The sequence below is a fragment of the Monodelphis domestica genome, chromosome 1, assembly GCF_027887165.1.
Source record: "Monodelphis domestica isolate mMonDom1 chromosome 1, mMonDom1.pri, whole genome shotgun sequence".
Taxonomy (NCBI): domain Eukaryota; kingdom Metazoa; phylum Chordata; class Mammalia; order Didelphimorphia; family Didelphidae; genus Monodelphis; species Monodelphis domestica.
In genome coordinates this window covers 151,657,767-151,671,616 of record NC_077227.1, presented here as the reverse complement: position 1 = coordinate 151,671,616, position 13,850 = coordinate 151,657,767, and the positions used below count along the sequence as shown (strand labels likewise).

The 13,850-nt window shown below is 37.3% G+C and overlaps 1 long non-coding RNA gene across 1 annotated transcript in view; it reads left to right on the top strand.

Annotated features, from left to right (window-relative positions):
* Window positions 1-10,862, top strand: part of LOC103100048 (uncharacterized) — a 28,280-nt gene extending 17,418 nt beyond the window's left edge. The window contains exon 3 of the long non-coding RNA XR_460600.2: window positions 9,895-10,862. This is a non-coding gene — a long non-coding RNA (uncharacterized LOC103100048). The remainder of the gene's footprint in view (window positions 1-9,894) is intronic.
* Window positions 10,863-13,850: the final 2,988 nt, after the last annotated feature.

Below are 13,850 nucleotides of genomic sequence, written 5' to 3'. Positions count from 1 at the left end.
TGTAGATCAACATATGTCAAGGGAATCCCCCAAAGAATTCCTTTGAAAAGCAATATGGACACCTACAGTGTCATGATATTGAAAATCCCTCAGACTCAGAAGAGATATGAGTAGTAAAGAGTTCCAGAAAAACAGGAAAATTATCATTCTGATATTGAGTAAGGAATGGTAAGAATGAACAATGTGAGAGACAAGTATTGGTTGATTATTTCATTCTGTGCATTTGTATCTCCAGCATCTAGCACAGAGTGTGATTCATAGTTGAAACTTGGAGAGATTATGACATATGGGAGTGATGGTGCTTTGGCATTGGCCTTTGGCTTCCTTCATGTAATGTTACAGTGGCATAAGTAAGTCTTCATGGGTCAATGGGTCAAGATTCATAGCTTGACTGTTCTAGTATCCACCCACAGTATTTATCATTTCAGGAATCAGTGATATCAACAGACAGAAAATCAGATGTTGTAATCTAGTAAGACTTAACTGAGTCATATAATTTGAGTTTGTTGATGGCTCTTGTACTAAAAGAAAGGAGCCTAGAGGCAAAGATTGCCATGCAAACACACACATTCTATCTATTGTATGTGTGCATTTCTAGAGGCAGGTTTGCTTTTTGAAGGCTTCTCTAGTAATTAAAAACCTTCCGGGACTTCCGGGTAATCATGGCTGAAATCTAGATGCCACACGCTTCCTCTCCCCGGCACTGAATGAAATAGACTATATCAAAGGAGCATAAAAATCACCTTTGGCTGAACAGGACTCCCCTGTACCCCACAGAGGTGAAGGTACGGGGGGTTTGAATATTTCCACACTATAATAAGAAGGAGGAAAAGCTTGCACAGAAACGTGAACTGAGTTGCCCTTTCCCCCCCCTCCACCTCCCCCACCAAACCACAGCAAGCTACCGGAGTGCTCACTGGGACACCCAGTGAGTGGAGAATGCCTCTGTCTGGGGGGGGGGGGCACTCCAGGGTCCTTGGAATCTGGGGACTGCCAAGAAACAAGTAGGATTTATCCCAGGGATGCAGGGCTGGTTCAATATTAGGAAAACTATCCACATAATTGACCACATCAACAAGCAAAGCAATAAGAACCACATGATTATCTCAATAGATGCAGAAAAAGCCTTTGATAAAATACAACATCCACTCCTACTAAAAACACTAGAAAGCATAGGAAGAGAAGGGTCGTTCCTAAAAATAATAAACAGTATATATCTAAAACCATCAATTAATATCATCTGCAATGGGGATAAACTAAATCCATTCCCATTAAGATCAAGAGTGAAACAAGGATGCCCATTATCACTTCTATTATTTGACATTGTATTAGAAACACTAGCAGTAGCAATTAGAGAAGAAAAAGAAATTGAAGGCATTAAAATAGGCAAGGAGGAGACCAAATTATCGCTCTTTGCAGATGACATGATGGTCTACTTAAAGAATCCTAGAGATTCAACCAAAAAGCTAATCGAAATAATCAACAACTTTAGCAAAGTTGCAGGATACAAAATAAACCCACATATGTCAGCAGCATTTCTATATAATTCCAACACAGCTCAGCAGCAAGAACTAGAAAGAGAAATCCCATTCAAAATTACCTTAGACAAAATAAAATACTTAGGAATCTATCTCCCGAGACAAACACAGGAACTATATGAACACAACTATAAAACACTTTCCACACAACTAAAACTAGACTTGAACAATTGGAAGAACATTAACTGCTCATGGGTAGGACGAGCCAATATAATAAAAATGACCATCCTACCCAAACTCATCATTTAGTGCCATACCCATGGAATTTCCAAAAAATTTTTTTACTGATTTAGAAAAAAACCATAACAAAGTTCATTTGGAAGAACAAAAGATCAAGGATATACAGGGGAATAATGAAAAAAAATACAAAGGAAGGGGGTCTTGCAGTCCCAGATCTCAGACTATATTATAAAGCAGAGGTCATCAAAATAATTTGGTACTGGCTAAGAGACAGAAAGGAGGATCAGTGGAATAGACTGGGGGCAAGCGACCTCAGCAAGACAGTATATGACAAACCCAAAGATTCCAGCTTTTGGGACAAAAATCCACTATTTCATAAAAACTGCTGGGAAAATTGGAGGACAGTGTGGGAAAGATTAGGTTTAGATCAACACCTCACACCCTACACCAAGATAAATTCAAAATGGGTGAATGACTTGAATATAAAGAAGGAAACTATAAGAAAATTAGGCAAACACAGAATAGCATACATGTCAGACCTTTGGGAAGGGAAAGACTTCAAAACCAAGCAAGAATTAGAAAGAGTTACAAAATGCAAAATAAATAATCTGGAATACAAATTTAAAAGTTTTTGTACAAACAAAACCAATGTAACCAAAATCAGAAGGGTAGCAACAAATTGGGAAACAATCTTCATAAAAACCTCTGACAAAGGTTTAATTACTCAAATTTACAAAGAACTAAATCAATTGTACAAAAAATCAAGCCATTCTCCAATTGATAAATGGGCAAGGACATGAACAGGCAGTTCTCAGCCAAAGAAATCAAAACTATTAATAAGCACATGAAAACATGCTCTACATCTCTTATAATCAGAGAGATGCAAATCAAAACAACTCTGAGGTATCACCTCACACCTAGCAGATTGGCTAACATGACAGCAAAGGAAAGTAATGAATGCTGGAGGGGATGTGGCAAAGTAGGGACACTAATTCATTGCTGGTGGAGTTGTGAACTGATCCAACCATTGTGGAGGGCAATTTGGAATTATGCCCAAAGGGTGATAAAAGACTGTCTGCCCTTTGATCCAGCTATAGCACTGCTGGGTTTGTACCCCAAAGAGATAATAAGGAAAAAGACTTGTACAAAAATATTCATAGCTACACTCTTTGTGGTGGCCAAAAATTGGAAAACGAGGGGATGCCCATCAATTGGGGAATGGCTGAACAAATTGTGGTATATGTTGGTGATGGAATACTATTGTGCTAAAAGAAATAATAAAGTAAAGGAATTCCATGGAGACTGAAACAACCTCCAGGAAGTGATGCAGAGAGAAAGGAGCAGAACCAGGAAAACATTGTACACAGAGACTGATACATTTGTGGTACAATCGAAGGTGATGGACTTCTCCATTAGTGGCAATGCAATGTCCCTGAACAATCTGCAGGGATCTAAAAAATACTATCCACAAGCAGAGGATAAACTGTGGGAGTAAAAACACCAATGAAAAGCAACTGCTTTACTACAGGGGTTGAGGGGATATGACTGAGGAGAGACTCTAAATGAACACTCTAATGCAAATACTAACAACAGGGAAATGGGTTTGAGTCAAGAATACATGTGATAACCAGTGGAATCGTGTGTCGGCTATGGGAGAGGGAAAGGTGGGGGGGGAGGGGAGGAAAAGAAAATGATCTTTGTTTCCAGTGAATAATGTTTGGAAATGACCAAATAAAATAATGTAAAAAAAAAAACAACTGGACTCTACAACCTTTGCCAGCTCACATTTGCTCAAATATGAAAAAAAAACAACAACCTCCCAAGTGTACTATAATCTGTGAGACCTGGGTGTGTATAATATCTTAACTTCCTATCTGCTCCAATTGCTTTAAAATTCTTTTAATTTAATTTCCCCCCAATTACATGTAAAATCCATGTCTAACATTTTTCAGAGAATATTGTCTCAAATCCTCTCCTTCCCTCCTCCCCACCAATCCTTCACACCCCTTGAGATGGTAAATAATCTCATATAGATCTTACATGTATAATCACATTAAACGGTTACCCATATTAATTCTTTTGTAGAAGGAAACTCAATTAGAAAAAAAAAAGTAAGAAAGATCAAAAAAGTTTGCTTTGGTATAGATTCAGACTCAGTTCTTTTTCACTGGAAGCAGATGGCATTTGTTATCATGAGTCCTTTGGTATGGTTCATTTTATTGCTGAGAATAATTGTTATTCATAGTTGTTCATTTTAAAGTATTTCTGTCACTACATGTTCACTTGGTTCTGCTTATTTTACTCTGCTTCAGTTCGTGTAAGTCTTTCCAGATTTTTCTGGACTCCTCCTACTTATAATTTCTTACAGTGCAATATATTGTACTATTACAATTGTATACTATAACTTACTCAATCATTCCCTAATTGATGGGTATTCTACCACTTTACAAATTTTTGCCTCTCTAAAAAAAGTTGCTTTAAACATTTTTTAAACATATATAGGTCTTTCTCCTTTTTGTTTTTTATTTCTTTCTGATACAAACCTACTATTGCTGGGTAAAAGAGTACATACTATTTTATAGCCCAAGTTGTTCTCTTGAATGATTGATTCAGTACACAACTCCCCCAGCAAAACATTTGTGTCCTAGCTTTCTCATATACCCTTCAAGTTTTATCATTTTTCTATTCTGTCATAATAGCCAATCTGATAAGTAGGTTAGTTACATCAGAGTTGTTTTAGTTTGCATTTCTCTAATTAACAGTGATTTTGAGCATTTTTTACATGAAATGACTATAGTGTAAGGATAATTTTAGGGTTGTGACCTAATCTAAATTAATTTTGGTCACTAGGGAATATCCTAAATAAAATACCCAAGTCAGTTTTTTTAAAATTTATAGTGGTTTAATTAATATAGAGGGAAGGAATTAAGGAGAATGGAGAGGGAAAAGGTATAGGATTTCTTCCACCTGGCCTGTGCCAGGGGGAATTCAAAGTCCTCTGCCACAAGGTCCCTGAAGAAGATTAGTGGCTTTTTAAGAGGATACTGTTTGGAAGGTAAAGGAGAAAGAATCAGCTTAAACTCTAAGAGAGCTCAGTAAAGATGCCTCACCTGAACTAGGCTACTAAGCTTCCTCCAGTATGGTATCAAGGAAAACTCACCACTAAACCCGGACAATAGTAGCCTCCACCCAAGATGCCAAAACACTCAGCACATTCTGCCAGCTGCCTCTCCACCACCAAAGAGGCCAGAGAGAGGAAGTGATGCGAAATATATAGATGGTTTTTACATCACTTTTCTGCATCTCATGTACCAATGGTAGCTTAAGCTTGACTTAGGGGTCTGTCAGTTGTTTCTGATTTGTCATTTGCTAGCATATGTCTGTCATAGGCCATCCTCCTAAATACTTAATCCTTAAGTATAGGTGTAGACATTCCTGTTTTTGTTAGACTAAGTAGGGTGGTACTTAGTAGACTAAGTAATCTAAAGTTCACAATAGAGAGCATAAATTATATTATTTAAAACTGCCTGTTCCTATCCTTTGACCATTTGTCAGTTGAGGAATGACTTGTGTTATTATATATTTGACTAATTTCTCAATTTGTAAAAACAATTTTGCACCATTATGATTACTCTGTATGACTTTTCATCTAATTTACTCCTGTTTGGCTTCTGACCTCCACCTCCTCCAATTTGCCCTCATTTCTATCAGTCCCTCTTCCTTCTCTTATTCCTTTCCCCATCTATTTCTTTTTAGGAAAAGATAGCTTTCCATACCCATCTGATTGCTTATGTTCTTCCCTCATTGAGCCAATTCTGATTGTAAGTTTGGCACACTCTCCTCCTTACCTCTATCTTCCCCTCTACTGTGAATGCTCTTCCATGCCTCTTTTATGTGCAATAATTTATCCAATTCAATTTTTCCTTTCCCCCTCCTCCCAATGTATTTCTCTTTCTCATGACTTAATTTAATTTAATTTTGTATATCATCCCATCATATTCAACTCACATCTTCACCCTTTGTCTATATATACTCTTTCTAACTGCCCTAAAAATGGCAGAAATCTCCCCTTGTAGGGTTGTATATAATTTAATCTTTTTCAATGTCTTTTGATTACCTTTCCTGTTTAACCTTTTAGAGATTCTCTTGAGTCTTGTATTTGACAGTCAAATTTTTCATACACCTCTGTTTTTTTTTCCATCAGGAATGTTTGAAAGGGCTTTATTTCATGGAATTCCCATTTCCTCCCCCCTCCCCCTTTTTGCTTCAGTTTTGCTGGGTAACTGATTCTTGGTTGAAGTCTTAGCTCCTTGCCCTCTAGAATGTCATATTCCAGGTCCTCTGATCCTTTAATGTAAAAGCCTCTAAGTCTTATGTTATCCTGACTGTGACTCCATGATATTTGAATTTTCTTTTTGGCTGCTTGCAATATTTTCTCCTTGACCTATGAGTTTTAGAATTTAGCTACACTATTCCTGTGAGTTATCCTTTTAGGATCTCTTTCAGGAGGTAAGAAGTGTATTCTTTCAATTTCTATTTTGTCCTCTGTTTCTAGAATATCAGGGCAGTTTTCCTTGATGATTTCTTGAAAGATGATGCCTAAACTCTTTTTTTTGGTCATGACTTTCAGGTAGCCCAATAATTCTGAAATTATCTTTCCTGGATTTATTTTCTAGATCTGCTGTTTTCCCCACAAGATATTACACATTTTCTTCTATTTTTTTCATTCTTGTCACTTGGTTTGATTGTTTCTTGATTTCCTATGAAGTCATTAGCTTCCACTTGTTCAATTCTTATTTTTATTTTTTCAACATTATTTTATTTATTTTTTGAGAATATTTTTTTTATGGTTACATGACTCATGTTCTCTTCCTCCCCTTGGATCTCTCCAATCCTTGAGGTGACAAGCAATTACACTGGTTTACACATGTCTTGTTACTCAAAACCTATTTCCATATTATTTATATTTACAATAGAGTAATCTTTCAAATAACATAACCCCAAATCATATACCCACAAAACCAGGTGATAAATCATGTTTTTCTTCTGTTTCTATTGCCATAGTTCTTTTTCTAGATGTGGATCGCATTCTTTTTCATAAATTTCATGAGATGGTTCTTGATCATTGCATTGCTATAAGTAGCATTTGATCATTCCACAATGTTTCACTTTCTGTGTACAATGTTCACGTGGTTCTGTTTATTTCACTCTGCATCAGTTCATGGAAACCTTTTCAGTTCATATAGAAATCAAGCAGTTCATCATTCCTTATAGCACAATAGTACTTCATTACCATCATATACCACAATTTGTTCAGCCATTCCCCAATTGAGGGACATCCCTTCATTTTCCAATTGTTTTGCCACTACAAAAAGCACAGCTATAAATATTTTTGAAAACCAATTTGTTATCTCTTTGGGGTACAAACCCAGTAGTAGTATAGCTGTATCAAAGGGCATGCAATCTTTTAAAGCCCCTTGGGCATAATTCCAAAATGCCTTCCAGCAATTCTTATTCTTAAAGCATGATTTTCTTGAGTGAGCTTTTTTAAAAAAATTCTTTCCCAATTGGTCAATTCCTCTTTGTAAAGAGTTCTTTTGTTCATTTAATTTTTGTACCTATTTTCCCAAAGAGCCAAGTCTGTCTTTCAAGACATTTTTCAGTGTATTTTTGTTTATCTTTTTCCATTTGGCAAGTTTTGCTTTTTAAGGATTCTTCTCTTTGGATTTTTGTGCCTTCTTTACCAAGCTGTTGACTTTTTTCTTGATGATTTTCCTGTATCACTCTCATTTATTTTCTTAATTTTTCTTATGCCTCCCTCATTTGATTTTTAAAATTATTTTTGAGACCTATTAATTCTTTTGGGGATTGAGAACAATTAATAGTTTCATTGGGGGCTTTTGATGAAGTAGGATTGACTTTGCTGTCTTCTTCTGAGTTTGAATATACCCTGTCAGCAAAATAACTTTCTATATTGTTTCTTATTTTGTTGTTTGCTCATTTTCCTGCCTTTTTCTTTTCTTTTAGTTTAAAAAACTGTTAAAGTTGTGTTCTGTAACTGTAATGAAAGGAGCTCATTCCAAGGTTCAGGTTCTTTGTGTAGCTGCCTTTAGAGCTGGTCTATCTATCTATCTGAGGAATCTATCTGCTTTCAATTCTTCCAAGGTGGTATGATGTGAGGAGAGATTGTTTAATACTCTCCCAGCCTGTGCTCTGCTCTGTGAGTAACCCCATGCACCCCCCCCAATTATGGAGAAAAATCTGTGTCATGTCAAGGTGGATTGATTGCTCTATACAGCCACTATATATAGGAATTAGTCTTTTCTGTTTAGAAATACATTTCTGAAGTTTAATAATTTTCAAGTTGTGGTTATTTTAATTACCCAAGAACTTTTTTCTGTATCATGCATATAGAGGAAGAAAAGTTTTGTGGACAAAGCTCATCAGTGGTCAGAAGTAGCTTGAGGGAACACTATATTAAAGAAAAAAGTTAAATTGATAAAAAAAATTTCCCCTTAGAAATGTGATCAGGGTCCCCTGCTCCTTTATGGCTGCAAATGCTGATATATGCGAGTGCTCTTCCTCATCCTGAAATTGTACCTCAGGACTGTGACCTGGTTCTGCATATGGGCAATACAAGAAGAGTTTTGCACCCAGAGCCAGCAAAGGGATCCTTGTAATCTTCTTCTGAGTATTTCTCTGATCCCTCTTACCATCTGGGAGCCTTGGCTACTATTTCAGTTATGCCCAAGGTCTGTTGCTTTGGTGCCTGCTCTGGCACATGACACTCCTCCTTCACCCCAATGCGCTAGATCCTTCTTGCCAGCCTTCTAAGTTGTTTTGGGCTGAAAAATTACTTTACCTTGTCTTTTCAATGTTTTGTAATTTGGTAGAAATCAGATGGGTCTCTGGACTTTCTCCACCATCTTGGCTCTGTCCTGATCCAACTCTTAACACAGTGCATTCATTAGGTACTTAATAGGTGAGAGATAAGGGGCAGCTAAGTGGCTCAGTGGACAGAGAGCCAGGCCTAGAGATGGGAGGTTCTGGGTACAAATCTGGCCTTGGGCAAGTCCCTTAATCCTAATTGCCTAGCCCTTACCACTCTTCTGCCTTGGAACTAATAGTATTAATTCAAATATGGAAAGTAAGGATTTTTAAAAACAACAATAAAACTGATATATATATATATATATATTGAATTTTGCTTAAAAAAAGAATAAGAACAAATTATGAATCATTTTTACTCCTTATGAATGAGAACTGGTTCAGAACTTGAAGAACAGTAGTTTTATTTTTATTCATATCCTGTTTGTGGAATGTTTGTTTAGTGGATCATTTACATGGAAATTTCAAAACAAGTTTGAATTGAACTCTTGAAATGAGATCCCGCTTTGCAATAAATCCAAAACACAGTAGCTTTTATTCTTTCTCCCTTTCCAGCCCTGTAGCTGCATCAACTGGTAGAATAAAAATGAACATGGTAAACTTCTAAAGGGTTTTCAAAACTATAGTAAGAGGATCTTCTTCAACTGCCCTCTCTTGGTTTGATTCAGCTGATAGGGCCAGTAAGAGACAACGTTGTTTGAAGCTATTATGTACCCCTATAAAAAGGATCTTTGATTCTTTGCTTTACCTTTTCTTCTGGTCTGTTTTTTCCCCTTGGTTGAAGAAGGGAAGGGAAACAAGAAACCTTTATTAACCAGTTATTATAAATGTGTGAGATTCTGTGGTAAGCTCTTCACAAATGATCCTCAAAACAATCCTATGAAGAGGTGCTATTGTCACCCTCCCCCCATTCTACAGTTGAGGAAACTGAGGCTTATAGAGGTTAAATGAATTCTCTAGAGCTACATTGTTCTTAGTAAAGTGCCTGAGTCTCTCTTTGGACTTAGGTCTTGACTCCATGTCCAGAGTTCTACCTATTGCTCTATCTATTTGAAGTGGAAGGCAGCAAGTAATTAAAAAACTTTAACATGGATCTTATAAGTCTTGAAATGTCAGGAAAGCAAATTTCTGGAATCCTGAGTTTATACTAGGTTTTATAGCCAGTCAACTGTTAATGCTCAGAAGAGTAAAGAGTGACCTTTGAGAATGATTTTAAGGACCTAGCTCATTGGAAGCTAAGATGAGGACTGTATTAAGTAATTATTTTCTCCAACTTTCTCATTCACAGGACCCACATAGCATCAGGATCAACATTGGATGGGAACCTGGTGGTACCAACGTTATGCAGAAATTGTATAGAAATTATCTGAGATCACTTTCCTCAGAGACTGATATGTGCTCACAAAGGGAAAATAGCTGCGTTTTTGTTCTTAGTATGTCCTGAAAATAAAGATTTCTTTCTAGAAGTTAAAAAAAAATATTATTGGGACAGCTAGGTTACTCAGAGGATAGGGATCTAGGCCTGGATATGAGAAATCCTGATTTTAAATCTAGCCTCAGATACTTCTAAGCTGTGTGACCCTGGTTAAGTCACTTAACCCCAGTTGCCTAGCCCTTATTACTCTTCTGCCTTAGAATTGATACTGATTCTAAGAAAGAAGGTAAAGGTTTAAAAAATTATATCACCAACTCATTTATTCAAAAGTCACTTATCTGGAAGTCACTTACCCAGCAACTTTTGCTAATGGAATATACTAAATACCCCAAAGACTGTTTTGTTTGAATATCTCATATTCATTTGTTACATAGTATTGTGTCATTGTTATACATATTGGTGTCTTATCCTCCTACTAGTTTATAAATTCCATGAGTTCAGAGATCATTTCAATCTAAACTTATATTCCCCCTGTGCTTTTTACATGGTAGATAATTAATAAACATTTGCTGAGTGAAATTGGACCTAGGATTAATACCCATCCTAGAGTTAAAAGTGGTGTGATCAACGTCTTTCAGGTTGCATGATGTAGAAATAATTTTAACTCCTATCAAGCACGTGGGTGAGACTTTTCTCATTTCTGTAGATAGCTTAGACTTCAAAGAAAAAAAAAACAAACCCAATATTTCATTGTATTTAGGAACAATGCCAAACAGATAAGGGGGAAAAAAACTCATGATACCCAAAGTCAAGTGTTTAAATTATTTTTCTTTTAAAAACATGTGGGTCAAAGAATAAAGTCTTAAAAACATGTGCTTCTCATAAACCTTTGTGGATTAACTGGTTTTGTTGGGCCAATCTTAAGGTCACAGTTAACCTGATATCTAATCATTTACCAGAAATTCAACTACATGTTGGAATTATGTCTGTGTTGAACTTTTGTCTAAAATAGAAGTATATTGAGAAGCAGATGGATATAGTGAAAACACAAGTTTTGACTGCAAAAGTCAATTAACTACTGCCAATTCCAGATTCTCCCCCTGACCATACCACTCAATAACCTCTCCCTTTAAATTTCATGTTATTCATATCTACCACTTAATAAAAACCTAGTAGGTGTCTACACATCTTCAGACCCCTCCCATTCCTTCCTCAATGAGTTTGATATATGGCTCACAATTTTCTTCTCCCCATCTACTGCTCTAATACCAAGGGACTTCAACATACATATTGACTTTCCCTCAACTACTCTAATCACTCAATTCTTCAACCTGTGAATTTTAGATTTTATACACCCTGATTAGTCTTTAAAATCCTAGCAACCAGGGATTGGGAGTCAAGATGGCAGCTTAGGAGCAGCAATAGTTCAGACCTCTGAAAACCCTTCCTTACAGATCACAAACTAAATGCTCCTAGGGGACTGAAAATCAAATCTAACAACAAGACAGAGCCAGGGAACACTCTTGCCGGACTCATTTCAAAAGGTATGCCCCCCCAAAAGCTGGAATCCAAGAACACTCAAGTTTAAGGGAAGGCAGAAGGAAGGTCCTAGGAACCCAACCCCCCCCACCTAGAGCACTGAGCCTCCAGCAACAGCAGGAACCTCTGGGCGGGCAAAGGTGCTAGTCTAGAGGGTGTACCTTGTGGGCAGGATTGTGCCAGGCTCAGAGCATCCAACACAGGCAGCAGGGAAGCAGCAAGAGAGAGATTGAAGAGCTGGCAGCCTGGGCAGCTGGGTCCTTCCATTTGGCTCCAGCCTTAACAGAGATTTTGGCCTCCAGGCACATCAAGACCAACCCAGTTGAACTTAATCCCATCAGGAGTCCTCCTCACCCCCCAGAGTGCTGGGCCTCCCAAAAGGACATGAACCTCTGGGAAGGCAAAGGCACTGGACTAGAGGGTGTACCTTGCGGGCAGGGCTGTGCCAGGCTCAGAGTGTTGAACACAGATGGTGGGGAAGGAGCTGGAGAGAACTGAAGAGAGCCTGGGCAGCTGAGACCTTCCATTTGGCTCCAACCTTCTAGGAGGTTTTGGCCTCAGAGCACATATAGCCCAACTCAGCTGAACTTATTCCCATCAAAAGCCTCCAGAGGACAGGGAAGTCAACACTCCTCCCCCAGAGACTGCACTGAGAGATCTGACAAAGCTCCAAGAGGGGAGACTGACAGAAAGCCCCAAAACCAAAAAAATGAGAGGAGCAAGAGCACAAACAAATATGGGGAGCAAACAACAGGAAAAGAAGAAAGAAATTACAATAGACAGCTTCTATTCTGCAAATGGAACAGAGGGGGAGAGATCAGCAAACAACAAATCAGAAATCCCAGCAAAATGGATACAGGCTGTGGAAGAACTCAAAACACAATTAAGAGAGGCTGAAGACAATTGGGAAAAGAAGCTAAAACTAAGATAAGTCATCTGGAAACAGAGGCACTTGAACTAAAACAAGAAAATAGTGTCTTGAAAGCCAAAATCAACCAGCTGGAAAATGAGGCAAAGAAGATGAAAGATGAGACAAAGGAGATGAAAGATGAAGTAAAGAGAATGAAAGATGACCTCCAAAGAAAATCAAACCAGAATGAGAAGGATGACCAAAAAGTCAGGGATGAAATCCAGTAGTTAAGAACCAGAATACAACAACTAGAATTAAGTGACCTCACAAGGCAGCAGGACACTATAAAACAAAACCAAAAGAATGAAAAAATTGAGGAAAATATGAAGCATCTCATTCACAAAACAGAGGATTTAGAAACTTGTTCAAGGAGAGACAATTTAAGAATCATTGGTCTACAAGAAGACCATGACAAAAGAAAAATCCTGGACATAATACTACAGGAAATTATTCAAGAAAACTGCGCCAATATCCTAGAACAAGAGGGAAAAGTGGAGATTTAAAGACTCCACAGATCACCTACTGTACTTAATCCCCAACTGACAACACCCAGGAATGTTATAACCAAATTCAAGAACTATCAGACCAAAGGAAAGATATTACAAGCTGCCAAGAAGAAGTCATTCATATACCACAGAACCACAGTGAAGATAATGCAGGATCTGGCTGCACCCACACTGAAGGACCTAAAGGCATGGAATATGATATTCTGGAAAGCAAGGGAACTAGATCTACAACCAATAATCAACTACCCAGCAAAACTGACTATATTCTTACAGGGGAAAGTATGGTCATTCAACAAAATAGAAGAATTCCAAGAATTTGTAAAGAAAAGACCAGACCTGAACAGAAAATTTGATGTCCGAGCACAGAACTCAAGAGAATCATCAAAAGGTAATTAAAAAAGAGGGAAAAAAGAAAAACAAAACAAAACAACACACAAAAATTTTTTTTAGATAATAAGTTAAAATGACATGTATCCCTATAAGAAAAGAGGTCATTGGTAACTCTTAAAAACTGTTGTTATTACCTGGGAAGCTAAAAGAATTACACTTAGAGGGAACAGTGACAAACTGTATAGAATGAAAAGAACAAGACATAAATAGGTATATAGATATATGCATGCATAAATACATACACATGTGTGTGTGTATATATATATATATATATATATATATATATATACAACTAGAGCTAAAAAAGAGGTTAATACTAAAAGAAATGGGAAAATAAAGAAATGGGGGTAAATTTATATATCACGAAGAAGCTCGCAGTGGGAGTGGGGAGAATATCAATACACTGGAAGGGTAAAGAGGTTGGAGAAAGGAAATACTCAACTCTTACATGCTTTGAAATTGACCCAAAGAGGGAAGAACAATCCAATCCATTGGGGAAGAGAATAGATTTGTTCCCTATAGGG